Genomic DNA, 15,843 nt, shown 5'->3' with positions numbered 1-15,843 from the left:
TCGAGCGGGTTCACACCCTCGTCCGCGCCCAAGATCTTAACGGCGGCGCGGACGGAATCGATGAGCAGCGCCAGCTCCGACCACCTGTCGAGGGCCAGCCGGACCTTATTGCGCTGACCCAGGCACGTGGCCATAAAATCCCGGAGTTCCCTTACGGAAATGAGGGGAGACTCGGCAAGGGGCACGAGGTCATCCATCGCCACGTCGGCGCTGGAGTCCGAATCGTCCTCCGTGCCCATCACCGAGTCCCCATCCTCCTCCAGGGGGTCGTCACCAGCGGCCGACCCGTCCGCCGCGCAGTGCGAAGCGAACGACTCGGCCGCGCCAGCCAGCCCCGCCTCCGCCCGGATCCCACCCCCAGGATCGGCGGCAGAGGATTTCTCCCTGGGCTCCTCTAGGGGTGCCGGGCCAGAAGACGGCGGCGGTTCAGAGCTCCCCTCCGCCTCAGATGCCGGAACGACCGGAGAAACCGGGGAGAGAACAATTTCCAGCTCCTCCAGTACGTCCGGCACCAGAGACGCAGCCAGGGGGACATCCTCCTCCCCGCCACCCACCTCCGACCCAGCGGACGGGGGGTTTTGAATTAAAAGCTCTACCAGGACGAGCATCCCCTGGGAGACGTCCGGGTCGCATTGGGCGAGCTCATTATCCTCGAGCTCGCCCGACCCAGCCCCCAGGCTGCCCGACCCGGCGAGGGGTAACGACACCGATAAAAGGTCAACTTCAATTACTGCCGCGGGTTGTTCCGCAACCCCCCCCATGGGCAGGGTCTCATCCCCATCCCCGGGAGGCACGTGCTGGACAGACACATCTGCCTCAGCCTCCCGAGGGACAGGCGACCCCTGCCGATCGCTGGTGATGACGACAGCGCTGGGGGGGCGGGGGGGCGCAGTACCCGCGGCGGGCGACGACTCCCCCTGCTCGGAGGGACCTTCCTCCTCCCGGTCCTCCTCCTCATCCAGGGGGTCGCGCCTTCTTTTTAGCACGGAGGGAGCGAGGGAGACCTCCATGTCTGCAAAGGCCTCCTCCTCGACTCCCTCCGGCGGAGCAGGTTTGTCGGGTTCCTCGGGCCCGAGCCCGGCCGCAGGTATTGGCATTACCGCTGCGGCGGTTGCGGCCACAGGCTCGGGCACGGGGCCCCTCCCGCTCACATCTGCCCTGATCAACTCCGCGAGGAGCGCGGGTGTAAGGGGCTCAAGGGGCAAGGGCTCACCATCCACGGGGGGGCCTGCCCCAAGGTGCTTCTTTTTTCCCCGCGCCTTCTTTCCGGCCGGACACGCTCCCTCCCCCCCGCCGGAGGCCTTGGTGGCATCGGCCCCCGACGTCAACCGCGCATCAGACGTACTTGACGCGCGGGCAGATCCGGGGGGAAGGGCGGCGGCGGCGGCGCCAGCCTCGGCCGCACGAGATGATCCGGCGGCCTTGGAGGCAGGGCAGTTCCTCCTGATGTGCCCCACCTCCCTGCAGGCATGGCACCTCACACCGTCCGACGTCCAAAAGGCGCGGTAGGCGGTCCCCTCGTGGAGGACGACGAACGCCCCTTCAGTGTCCTCCTCCCGCGCCAGCTGGATAAACAGCTGGCGCCGGAAGGAGAAGACGTGGCGAAGGCTGGCCTCCCGGAAGCCAAGCGGGATGGGCGTGATCCCCGACCTCACCTCCCCAAGTTGTCGCAAATGGGGAAGGAGGAGCTCACCAGGAACATAGGGCGGGACGTTGGAAATAATGATCCTCTGCGCGGTGGCCTCGAGAGGATCCACCGGCAGGAAGGTCCCGCCCACGGTGAGCCCCTTGGCGACAGCCAGGGACACCGCCCGCTCCGACCCCAGGAAGAACACAGCCTTCCCATACATTTTCGAGGCCGCGACGATGGCTGAGGGGCCGACAACCCCAGCCATGGCCTTGACGCAGGCCTCGATGGTCATAGTGGGGTGAGTGTAGCTCTTCACCCCAAGCTTTTTCGTTATTAATCGAAAAGGTGACGGGGCAGCAGGAACAGCGGGAGCAGCTGTGGCTGTGGCTACCACTCTCGCATAGGTCCCGGCTGGCCCCGCCACCGGCGAAGATGCAGTCGCCATTCTGGGGTGCTTTTTTTAAGGGCTACACTCACCCCAAGTCACAGGCCTGAAGGTGTTAATGGCCTCGGTGTATATATATATATATTTTTTTTTTGTCCTCTATTGAGCAGAGGGAGCTGATTAAAATGAGGACACACCTCTCTCCTTATTGATTTAAATTGGGAGAGGAGCCCTCGCCCCTCTGCTCAATTGGCAATTAATAAAATAGATGAAACTAAGGTGCCTTAGAAAGACAGGCAGAGAGAGACAAAGAGAGAGAGAGAGGTGGGGGGGGTGGGAAGGAGGGAGGCCGCAAAGGGCAGTGTTGCCACTCGATGGTGGGTGGGTGTAGGCAGGGTTGCACTCTCCGATGGAAAAAGTCTTTGGTGATGGTGGTCTTCTGGCAGGGGGAGAAGACGTCTTCACCTGGAAAAGCTGGAGAAGTCCAGGCTTAGTCCTGCAACAGGTCTTAACGATGTAATTAAATTAAATTAAGGACTTCACCTTGGGCAGCTCCAAGCTCTCCCAGGGCAGGCAATAGAAGGGATGCTAATTAGTGGTGTGTGTGGCCTAGCTTTTAACAAGAGCACACACACTACACCCCTTGATGATCCGGCCTTGCTTCTTCTTTTCTCCCCCCACCTAAAATACAAAGTCTTGGGAGAGTGCCCCAAATAACACCCACCTGTAGATGTTCCGGATGAAGTTTTCTTCCCTCCTTTCAAGCAGTTGGTTTCTCTCCCCTCTCTCCCTCTCCTGAAGTGGAGGCCAAATTGGGGAGGCAGTGATAGAAAGGCCTCTCCCCTGGTTGATGTTGATGTAGGCCTCCTTTCTCCTTCTCCTCCTCTGTCCTCTCTCTCCAGGCACCTCAGTTGATGTAATGATGGTGGAGTTGGTGGTGGTGGTCCAACGTTCTCCTCCTCTTCCTGGTCAGGGGACCACCACTTTAATCCACTCTCCAAAGTCTGGCTGCTCCCTCTGCTCGTGCTTGCAGCTGAACAGAGGGTAACTTAAGACTGAAATACAGAAGCCTGCTATGGCTTTATGTACAGGGGTGGTCACTGCCGGTACTGCAGTATAGAATCAGTTCTTCTCTTAAAGGTACATACACAACACTATGTCCCTAGATTTGTAAGCAATATAGAAATAAATTAATAATACTTTCATGAGGCATCTGTAATAAAGTTGCACACAATCTAGAAGCTATCATAGAATATGTGATGGAAGCAGAGCAATGTAATAACACTGTACTTTGTGTTTGTATATAACTGACGTAGATTTGTCATAATGAATATATTGGGGGCATTAAAAGGAGATATTTAGTATGTTCAATCTCAAAGAATGATTGTAATTTGCTGCAGTATTATTCTGTGGTACTCCCTCCCCAAATCCCTTTAATTGTCTGGACAGTTAAAAGCCTGCTTAAGGTCAATTTTTCCCATCAAGCTTCTGGTTACCGCTCCAATCCAAAGTGAAGCACTTTCACATGTTTTTCCATGTTAAAATCCTGATATGTTGCAATCATTCCATTTGACCTCATGCAATAACATGCAATTTTTTTAAGGTTATGAGTTTAAGACCAATTGTTTGAAAATACACTAGCCATTCAATAACTGTATACGCAGCTGAACGTTCCACTCACTGCAATTAGAATGTTTGACAAGACAAAGATGCCCAAAATGCAGTGTGGAAAAGCAATGAACTTAGACGTTTGCAACAAAAGATGGAAGGTGTCAGGGACAATTCTGCTTACATAGGTCTACAGTGATTTCACTAACAATGGCCCAGACCTTGGTGTCAGGGGCTTGCCGCGCATGCAAGCCCCTGATGTGCACTCACCCTGCGCGCCGACATCTGAAACCTGGCCCGCAGTGGATTTCCTGTCAGTGGCCAGGTTCTGATGTCGGCGCGCTGTGCTAACCTGACCCAGCGGCGTAGTTAGTGCGATGTGCCGGCTGGGATCAGGTGAGCACTGTTCAGCCAATCAGGGGAGGGGAAACTTCATTCATAATTTTGAGAGTAAGAACTGTCAAACTCATGAGAAGTACTGCACCCCAAAACACTACTTAAACTTTAAATAAAATTTTAAAAAACATCCCAATCATTAAATTAAGTATAAATAACTTAAAAAAAATAATTTAAACAATAATTCTTTTTTTTGAAAAAAATAAATTTTTAATAAAAAGGGCCTAAAACTAAACTTACCTTATTGTAGATTCTTTAAAATAATAAACCTGTGGGAAAAAAAATTCTAAATTGCACTAAAACACCGCTTACCAGTAAAAATAAATACTTACATGTGCTTTTTACAAGCGTAAAGACCGGAGGCCTTTACACATGCGCAAATCCCCCAATACATAGGAAATCCAAGACGCACGCGCTGCCCCCTACAGCGCACGCGCTAGCCTCTTCACCTCTTGGGTTACAGGAGAGGAAATGTCGGTTTTCAGCGCATGCGCTGTGCATGCTGAAAACCGGCATTTCCTCCGGCCAGACGCGTGAGTACCCCTTCCGTACTCACGCGTTTGGGGAGGAATTACTGCCCCAATGTGTTTTGCTACTTTGCTCTTTCAGAGGGATGTATAAATAGCCCAGCTCCACTGTCCCTCGTCACAGTCACTGAATCACAGAACAAAATGGGGAAGGTAAGAAGTCTTTACTGAGCAATATTCTGATACTATTTTAGTACTGCTTTGCAGAAATATTACCTGAAGTAATTATTTTTCTCTAGATCACCTTTTACGATGACAGCAACTTCCAGGGTCGGCACTACGAGTGCAGTACTGACTGTGATGACCTGCAATCTTACTTCAGCCGCTGTAACTCCATCCGTGTTGAGAGTGACTGGTGGGTGCTGTACGAGAGACCCAATTACATTGGATACCAGTATGTTCTGAGCTAGGGAGAATATCCTGACTACCAGCGCTGGATGGGATTCAATGAAACATCAGGTCATGTCGCACTTACCCATATGTAAGTTTTGCACTTATTTTATTTATTCAGTTTTCATTGTTCTTCTAACACTGATGTAACTATTAAGCACTTCAACTTTTAATCCCACAGTGGTTGATTCTTCATTCAACACAGCGGTAATTAATATTTAAAATATTGCACAGGCTGAGACATTCTTGTCAATGTAATTCATCTCCCCAATAAAGAAATATTCACCATGTCACTCACCACAGAACTTCCACAAAAAGTAGCTTCCATAACTCATTGAGGCTTGACTTCCATTTCAATTGATTAAGTACAAGTAGCTGGAAAGTGGACAAGTGGAATGTTCGATATTTTCCCGTCATGAAGATGATTCATGAATTTACCACTGGTAACTAATTAAAACCACTTTACCAAATGTAAACAAACAAGATATCCCATAATACTTCCCACCCATTGAGCATCTTGTGCATCACGTAATAATTGAAAACATACTAAAAACTATAAAGATAAATTACCTGTAAACTTCTGGCTAGTTTTATAACTGTGATAAATCTTTTGTCCATTTTGGGGCTTAACATATTGACTGACATGATTCACTTACCATTGCAGTCCAGCAGTAACTCCTACAGAATGAAGATTTAAGAGAGGCCTGACTTTGGAGGACAGATGATGGAATTCATGGATGACTGTCCATCTGTGCACGATCGTTTCCGCTACCATGACATTCATTCCTGCCATGTGATGGACGGTTGCTGGAACTTCTATGAACATCCCAACTACAGAGGCCGCCAGTACTTCATGAGACCCGGTGAATACAGGAGATTCAGTGACTGGGGCGACAGTTGTCCATCCGTTGGCTCCTTCCGTCGTATGATGCATTTTTAAAATTTCACTGTGCTGCTTTAATTTGTTCAAACAAATGATTAAATCAAGCCGAAGTAATAAATAATTGAGATTTTATTGAGTCTTTGTCTCTTCTGATCTTTATTTGTAGGCTCTGTCGTAGATACTGTAATTATAGGATATTTACAGTCTATTAACATATCCAGCCGAATCCACTTTCCAGCTCTTGGTTCGTAGCCCCGTAGGCTACGGCACTTCAAGTGCATATCCAAGTACTTTTTAAATGCGATGAGGGTGTCTGCCTCTACCACCCTTTCAGGCAGTGAGTTCCAGACCCCCACCACCCTCTGGGTGAAAAAAGGTTCTTCTCAACTCCCCTCTAATCATCCTACCAATTACTTTAAATTGACGCGCCCTGGTTATTGACCGCTCTGCTAAGGGAATAGGTCCTCCCTATCCACTCTAAGCCCCGTGTAATTTTATACACCTCAATTAAGTCTCCCCTCAGCCTCCTCTGTTCCAAAGAAAGCAACCCTTGCCTATCCAATCTTTCTCATAGCTAAAATTCTCTAGTCCTGGCAACATCCTCGTAAATCTCCTCTAGTGCAATCACATCTTTCCTGTAATGTGGTGACCAGACCTATACACGTACTCTAGCTGTGGCCTAACTAGAGTTTTATACAGTTCAAGCATAACCTCCCTCCTCTTATATGCTATGCCTCGGCTAGTAAAGGAAAGTATCCTGTATGCCTTCATAACCGCCTTATCTACCTGCCTGGCTACGTTCAGGGATCTGTGGACATCCACTCCAAGGTCCCTCTGTTCCTCTATGCTTCTCAATATCCTACCATTTATTGTGTATTCCCTTGCCTTGTTAGCCCTCCCCAAATGCATTACCTCACACTTCTCCAGATTGAAATTCATTTGCCCTTTTCTGCCTACCTGACCAGTCCATTGATATTATCCTGCAGTCTACAGCGTTCTTCCTCACTACCAATCACACGGCCAATTTTTGTATCATCTACAAACTTCTTAATCATCTTCCCTACATCGAAGTCTGAATCATTGATATATACCACAAAAAGCAAGGGACTTAGTATTGAGCCCTGCGGAACCTCACCGGAAACAGCCTTCCAGTCACAAAAACACCCATCGACCATTACAATTTGCTTCCTGCCACTGAGCCAATTTTGGATCCAACTTGCCACTTTCCCTTGGATCCCATTGGCTTTTACTTTTCTGACCAGTCTGCCATGTGGGACCTTGTCAAAAGCCTTGCTAAAATCCACGTAGACTAAATTGAACGCGCTTCGCTCATCGACCCTCCTTGTTACCTCCTCAAAAAAGTCAATCAAGTTAGTCAGACATGACCCCTAACAAATCCATGCTGACTGTCCTTGATTAATCCGTGCCTTTCTAAATGACGAGTAGTACTGTCCATCAGATTTTTTTCTAATAAATTGCCCTCCACCGAGGTTACGCTGACTGGCCTGTAAGCTCTCGGCCTACCCCTTTCTCCTTTTTTAAACAACTGTACATTAGCAGTCCTCCAGTCCTCTGGCACCATGCCTATAGCCAGAGAGAATTGGAAAATGATGGTTAGAGCCACCCAGGTCTCGTTGCACTTCCCCTTCTCCCAATCTATTGCTGTTCAGATAATAATCTGCCTTCCTGTTTTTGCCACCAAAGTGGATAACCTCGCATTTATCCACATTATACTGCATCGGCCATGCATCTACCCCATCACCCAACCTGTCCAAATCATACTGGATTTTCTCGGCATCCCCCTCACAGCACACACGCCCACCCAGCTTTGTGTCGTCTGCAAACCTGGAGATATTACATCTAGTTCCCTCGTCTAGATCATTGATATATATTGTGAACAGCTGGGGTCCTGGCACCGATCCCTGCGGCACCCCACTATTCACTGCCTGCCACTCGGAAAAAGACCCGTTTATTCCAACTCTTTGCTTCCTGTCTGCCAACCAGTTCTCTATCCAAGTCAGTACCTTGCCCCCAATCCCTTGTGCTTTAAATTTACATGCTAATCTCTTATGCGGGACCTTATCGAAAGCCTTCTGAAAGTCCAAATACACCACATCCACTAGTTCTCCCTTATCTATTCTATCAGTTACATCCTCAAAAAATTCCAGTAGATTAGTCAAGCATGATTTACCTTTTGTAAATCCATGTTGACTTTGTCCGATCCTATCACTGTTTTCCAAGTGCTCTGCTATTACATCTTTTATAATGGACTCTAGCATTTTCCCCACTACCAATGTCAGGCTTACCAGTCTATAATTCCCTGATTTCTCTTTACCACCTTTTTTGAATAGTGGGGTAACATTAGCTACCCTCCAATCCATGGGTACTGTTCCAGAGTCTATAGAATTCTGGAAGATGACCAGCAATGCATCTACTATTTCTAGGGCCATTTCCTTAAGTACCCTAGGATGTAGATTATCAGGCCCTGGGGATTTATTGGCCTTCAATCCCGTCAATTTCCCTAACACCATTTCCCTACAAATACTGATTTCATTCAGTTCCTCCCTTTCGTTAGACTCTATGTTCCCCGACATCTCTGGGAGTTTATTTGTGTCCTCCTTTGTGAAGACAGAACCAAAGTATGTATTTAATTGGACTGCCATTTCTTTGTTCCCCATTATAATTCCCCTGATTCTGACTGCAAGGGAACCACGCTTGACTTCACCAATCTTTTTCTCTTCACATATCTTAAAAGCTTTTACAGTCAGTTTTTATGTTCCCTGCAAGCTTACTCTCATACTCTATATCCCCCCTCTTAATTAATCCCTTTGTCCTCCTTTGCTGCATCCTAAACTGCTCCCAATCATCAGGTTTGCTGCTTTTTCTGGCCAATTTATATGTGCTCTCCTTGGATCTTATGCTATCCCTAATTTCCCTTGTCAGCCACGGTTGAGTCACCTTTTCTGTTTTATTTTTATGCCAAGCAGGGATGAACAAATTCTGTAGTTCATCCATGCAATCTTTAAATGTTTGTCATTACCGTCAACCCTTTAAGTAACGTTCCCCAATCCATCCTACCCAACTTGCGCCTCATACCATCGTAGTTTCCTCTATTTAAATTCAGGACCCTAGTCTCTGAGTCAACTACTTCACTCTCCATCTTAATGAAGAATTCGATCATATTATGATCACTCCGCCGCAAGGGGCCTCACACAACATCATTGCTAATTAATCCTTTCTCATTACATAATACCCAGTCTAAGATGGCCTGATCTCTAGTTGGATCCTCAACATATTGGTCCAGGAAACCATCCCGTATACACTCCAGGAATTCCTCCTCCACAGTATTGTTACTAATTTGGTTAGCCCAATCTATATGTAGATTAAAGTCACCCATGATAACTGCTGTGCCCTTATTGCACGCATCTCTAATTTCCCATTTAATGCCGTCCCCAACCTTAGCATTACTGTTTGGGGTTCTGTATACAACTCCCACTAACGTTTTCTGCCTCATGGTATTTCTCAGCTCTACCCATACAGGTTCCACATCATCAGAGCTAATATCCTTCCTTACTATTGTGTTAATCTCCTCTTTAACCAGCAATGCTACCCCACCTCCTTTTCCTTTTTGCCTGTCTTTCCTGAATATTGAATACCCCTGTATGTTGAGTTCCCAGCCTTGATCACCCTGGAGCCATGTTTTGGTAATCCCAATCTTATCATATCCGTGTACATCTATTTGCGCAGCTAATTCATCCACCTTATTACGAATGCTCCTCGCATTAAGACACAAAACCTTCAGGCTTGTTTTTTTAACACTCTTAGACCTTTTAGAATTATTATTTACTCTGGCCATGTTTGATTTAAACCCTTGATTTCTCTGACTGCCACTTTTGGTTTTCTCCTTCCTGTCTTTTGCTTCTATCCTTGTTTCCCTTTCCTCTGTCTCCCTGCACAGGTTCCCAACCCCATGCCATTTTAGTTTAAACCCTCCCCAACAGCACTAGCAAACACTCCCCCAAGGACTTTGGTCCCGGTCCTCCCTTGCTTCTTTTAACAGCCTGGGATACATTTCATCCGGGCCTGGCGATTTATCTACTTTCAATGATGCTAAACCACTTAATATTTCCTCTCTTACTATGTTTATCTCATCTAATATTTCACACTCCTCCTCCTTAACTACAATGTCTACATCGTCCCTTTCTATTGGGAAGACAGACGCAAAGTATTCATTAAGAATCATACCCACATCATCTGCCTCAACACACAGGTTATCTTTTTGGTCTCTCATAGGCCCTACACTTTCTTCAGTTATCCTCTTGCTCTTTATGTATTTATAAAACAGCTTTAGGTTTTCTTTGATTTTACTTGACAATATTTTTTCATGCCCTCTCTTTGCTTTCCTAAATTCCATTTTAATTTCACCCCGGCACTTTCTGTACTCCTCTAGGCTTTCTGCAGTATTTACATCTTGGTATCTGACAAAAGCTTTCCTCTTTTGCCTTATCCTACCCTGTATGGCCCTTGACACCCAGGGGGCTCTAGATTTGGGAGTTCCACCCCCATGTTAAACATTCATACACAAGGGAGTAATAAAATATTCCAGATTAGTGAATAACATACTATTTGAGTGATGACCCTTTACAGCATGGGTGTCCAAAATTTTGGACTTCCTAGATATGTATCATGGATCTTTTGGCCACCTGGGAAGGTTAAATCCATTTTCCCAGTAATTTGCATATATCTCACATTGCTGATAGTGATAGAGCTTGGCATTGTGATTTTGCATTTAGCCACCAATGAGACAACAGTGAGAGAAACAGTTGTTTCCAAACCTCCTGGTGCAGAACATTGAAACAGGGGCAATTGGTGGAACATAGATATTGGTAGGACAGCTTCACAGGCTAGACTGTAGGCCTCAGGAAGCACATGTGGCCCAGGAACAGCTGTTTGGACATCCCTGATTTACAATCTCTAATCAAATTCAGAAAATAGTCACAGTATAAAATACTACGTCACCTAAAGTTAACCATTCCTCTTGAAACATCATGGAATTTTAACTGTAAGACAAAAGTGAAAGAAATATATAACAACTGATCCTGAATATATATTTTTATTCATACTAGAGTTCACAAATCCCTTAATCTGAGGGGAAAAACATATCCGTTTTGCTAAAATGATAAGGTGACATACAACACACGCAGGGGTCAATGACAGTGAAGTGCAATGACTGTGCTGACAATGTCCTCTCCCTGTCTTTGTAAAAGCCTCTAGACTCCACTGAGCACTTCTTCTGATGTCATGGCTGAGGCCTGTCACTCACGATATGGGAACTGTAGATGCTAACCCACATTCAAGCACGCAGTGGAACAATGCAGTCGCCACCCAGCGCCTATATCTTGCAGTTCTTTCACTTGTTTCTTTTTCTGTGTCTCTTCCCCAGTACTCTCTTAATTTGTTATTTTTATGGTTCTTTCTTTTCATTCATTCTGTCTGTCTCTGTTTCTCTCTTTCTGTTTCACTCACTTTCCATCCTTTTTCTGTATATGTTTTCCACTTATGCCTCTGTTGTGTTTTTTACGCAGTGAGTTGTTGTGATCACAGAATCACAGAACAGAAACCCCACAGTGCAGATAGAGGCCATTTCAGCCCATCGAGCCTGCACTGACACATATCCCACCCAATCCCCGTAACCCCTACACCAACACATATCCCACCCTATCCCCGTAACCCCACGTATTTAATCCCCCTAACACTAAGGGTCAATTTATCATAGCCAATCAACCTAACCCGCACATCTTTGGACTGTGGGAGGAAACCGGAGCACCCGGAGGAAACCCACGCAAACACGGGGAGAATGTGCAAACTCCACACAGACAGTCGCCCGAGGCCGGATTCGAACCCGGGTCCCTGGCGCTGTGAGGCAACAGTGCTAACCACTATGCCACCGTATCTGGAATACACTGCCTGAAATGATGATGGAAGCAGATTCAATATAACTTTCAAAAGGGAATTGGATAAATACTTGAAGAGGAAACATTTGCAAGCTATGGGGAATGGGCAGGCGAGTGGGAGTAATTGGATAGTTGACGTCAGAAGAACTGCACAAGTGGAGTCTAGAGCCTTTTACAGAGAGAGGGAGAGGACATTGTCAGCACAGTCATTGTACATCATTGTCATTGAGCCCTGAATGTGCTGTGTGATATCTTATCACTTTATCACTGGATGGCCTCCTTCAGTGCTGTATCATTCTATGATTCTATTCTAATTCTCAACAGAGAATGCTTTTAAAAAATTCACTAATGGGCCAATGCAAAGATGATAAAATTCAAGAGTTTTTCAGATAAACAACTGGGGGGCAATTTTTGCTGAATACTTTAGGTGCTAACGGCGTGGCCAAGATGAGGTCTTAAGCTGAAATGCTGGTTTAGCCACATTTAGTGCAAGACGTCATACTGGTAAAGGAGTTGGAGCAGCACTAGGAATGGCCGCCGAGAGGCTAGTTAAACAGCTAATTGCCACTTAAAATGCCTGCCAGCGCTCATTAAAGAGGCTGCACAGCATTTTGGTGTCCAACACTTCAAATGATGGCCGCTCCTAACAGTGACCAGCTGTTTGGGAGCAAACAAGTTGTTGATGTCGATTTCAAGCACTACATAAAGGGATGCTCACCATTTCATGATCATTGCATGATGTGAGTGGACCTCTGAAACACATCGGGAGACTTCCTGGGACACTTTGTCAAGACATCACCAATACTCGTGTAACATTTATTCCAGGAACTCTCTGAGGACTTCAGCTAATAAGAGTGAATGCTGTGCTACTCCACCTTATTGGACAACTTATAGGAGTCACCAGGAGAAACAGAATGAATGGTCATGGGCATCTTGCTAGGGCTCCCCTTGGTCTGGAGGAGGAATCGGAGGAGGAGATGAGGCCTGGCAGAGCAGCTGCAGGAGATAGGGACAGGAGGTCAAGGTGGACTCCTTCCCCCCTGTAGGTACAGGAGGTCCCTCCTCCTCTTGACCTCCTCTACCAGGACTCCCAGTACCGCGTTCGAGAACCTGTGCATCCTCTCCCTCAGTCCCTGAGCCATCCTGCAGCATGCCACTGTGTGCCAATCAGAGCACGCCACACCTTCAGTGGAAGTGACCGCGAGGAGCCCACATTTTGTGGGTGATTTTCCCAGCCCTGAGGAGGCGGGTTTGGAGGCATGACAGTTGGCAAATTGGCAAAAACTGATTGACGGGTTTGGAACCTGCCTCCAACCCGCATCCGCGCAATTTTGCCGGAGGCGGGTTTGATGGGTGCGATTTGGTCCCGCCTTCATCGGTCGGGAGAGGCAGTTACAACCGTTAAAAAGTAGTTAAAGGCCTCTATAATCCTATTTTGACAGGCCTTTGTTATTTTACCACATTTTCAGCGTGTTGTGCTACCCTCCTAAACCACGCCAGCTAATCCTGGCAGCTTGACAAGTGAGTGACCTGCTCATAGCTGCTGCTCCACCATTAAAATGGAGCTTTCATCAGGGAGCAGTTGCAGGTGGCAGAACTTTTGCTCTAAAGGTCTTTCAGCACTTTTAACAGGCCTACCGAAGTCGGAGGTGCTGCAGCTTCTATCTCTCAACTGTAGGACCTCCTTGGAAGACCCTCTCCCCGCTTGGACTGAGCGCTTCCCCAAAGGAGGTATCTGCCAGCACCATGGGAACCATGTATTTCCTTTCACCATGGACCTCAATTTCGGATGAGGAGCAGCCACGGCAGCAGCAGAACCAGGCAGCTCAGCAGCAACAGCAGCAGGAGCCCCAACCTCCTGCTCACCCACCTGATGCTGCACAGGGCAGAAGGTGCCAGTGCATGGAAGCACGTTGTGCAAGGAATGCACTCATCCTGGCCAGATTTGCATAGGTTGCCCATTGTGGCACATGTGCTTGGCTCCTTCTTAAAACATGATAGACAATGGACATGACTCTCTGGCCTCCTTTCACTCAGACCACCAACCTGACCATGCAAGTGTCGTGGAGCCTGCAATGTGGAGCTGCCTGAGCAGAAATAACAGCTGCCATCACGCTAACAGTTTGCCATCACCTAATTTTAATACATTCTCACAGGGATGGCATTTCATCAATAAACAGGAACAATCACCCAATCTGCACACCGATCTGGAGGTTATATCCCTTGCTAGCTGGACCCACACAGCCTTGGTTTCTTTGGGAGGCCTCTTCCTCACAGATGAGGGGAAGAGCACCTGCCTGCTAGCTCTCGCCCCCCCAACCAGCATACCCAGCGCCTCATCCAAGAACCTCGGGGAGGCCCTTGCCTTGGAGATGGCCATTCTTCAAGGAGATAACAGCTTGGAGGTGGTGCAGCATCGACCAAAAACCAGTGAATGGGCCAAGGCAGCAAGCAGCCCTTAAATGAAGCTGGATAAGTGATGTCAGTAGAGGTGAGTTTCAGTCCCAAAACACGATTTGGCACAGGGGAACCCACACCTCTGAAATCAAGTGGCCAATTTGGGGAAAATCACAAATTTTCCCCACCTCAGTGGAGGCGGGTTTGGAACCCACCCAAACCGTAACCCGTCTCCAATGGGAAAATCATCCCCATTCTTCTCCACGAAAATTGCATCTAATCAGTTCCTGAGTGCTAAACCTGCAGTTGCCTGTTTAGCACCTCCAGGCAAATTCAAGTTATGGTAATCAGCAATTAGGATCAAAATTGTGTGCTAAATCCAGACATTCAAACAGGTGTGTCTTATTAGCACTGCACACATTTAGTGCCTTTTTTCACACTTAGGCCTTTTGATGGGTAATGAAAATCTTGCTCTTGCGGGTCCAAACAATAACTACCACCACTTACTTTTCATGGATGTCCCTTCGGCTCATCCTCTCATGCCTAAGTATCGCCTCTGCCACTACCATATAACTACCAAAGTTAAAGCTATTTCCAAGAAGCCCAGTTTTATTTTTCGCCTCAAGCACTTCTTTTCTTTTCAATAATTGTTTCCTGAAGCAAAACTTGATCCAAAGCTTGTTGTTAAACTTGATCCAAAGCTTGTTGTTTGATAGTCAATATATCTCTCCTCTCCAGCCTCAATCTGTTAATCCATTTCAATCCTTTTTGTCACTGTGTTTTATCACAGGAACATAGGAGCATGCAGAACCAGAAAAGACTAATGCAGCTCATCTGGCCAAAGCCAGTGTCGAGAGAATATCATATCCCATAATACCTCTCATACCCTGCTAGCAAATTCTTCACCAGATACTTATCCAACTCTCTCTTAAATCATTCATCACTGCCTCCCTCTGCAGTCAATGACGTGTGAGCACTAGCCACTGCCTAAACTGTTTTTTCACCCACCCTCTTCTAAGTTTTGGGCTCTGACCTCTTGTTCTGAAGTCTGTAAAATGTTAAAGCATCTTGAGGTTTATCTCGTCTATACCATTTTGAATCTTCAATACTTCAGTAAGATCACCCTAAGCCTTCTTTACTCCTGTGTAAACATTCCTTGATACTGCAGCCTCTCCTTATAACTCAGGTGCCTAAGTGCAGATATCAATTTAGTTACCCTTTGCTGCACCCTCTCCAAAGCTGGGCTAGCTTTTTTATAATATGGTGACTGGAATTGAACCCATGATTCCAGGTGAGACCGAACCAGCAGTCTGTAAAAAACCCAGAATCACTTCCTGAGATGTGAGCTCTATTCCTCTGGCTATTCAGCTCCCCAGTCTATCCCGATCCTATTTTCTGTTTATTGTTGCCACTCACTGTGCTGACGACTTCAGCAATCTACCCGCCAGTATATTTAAATCACTCTTGTTTGTTGTGCTGGAGACTAGTATCACTTAACTTGTATTGCTAGTGTTTATTATTCTTTTATAGTCTCATGACTTTGCATTGGTTTACATTAAATGATATTTACTATTCTTCAACTCAACTCCCCAAGCTATCCAGGTCCTTCTGTATTTCATCAGCCTATACCCTATTGTTTGTACTCCCTCCCAGCCTGGGATCACCTGCAAATT

General features: G+C 46.9%; 1 pseudogene; it reads left to right on the top strand.

Annotated features, from left to right (window-relative positions):
* The first annotated feature begins 4,690 nt into the window (after positions 1-4,690).
* On the top strand, positions 4,691-5,876 carry LOC147120171 (gamma-crystallin S-1-like; annotated as a pseudogene).
* The last annotated feature ends 9,967 nt before the right edge of the window (positions 5,877-15,843 follow it).

Source organism: Somniosus microcephalus, chromosome 4 (assembly GCF_052327205.1).
Source record: "Somniosus microcephalus isolate GS21.2 chromosome 4, FLI_Smic_1.0, whole genome shotgun sequence".
In the NCBI taxonomy this organism is placed as follows: Eukaryota; Metazoa; Chordata; class Chondrichthyes; order Squaliformes; family Somniosidae; genus Somniosus; species Somniosus microcephalus.
Note: the sequence above shows the minus strand (reverse complement) of the source record. Positions and strands in the feature narration are given on the sequence as shown.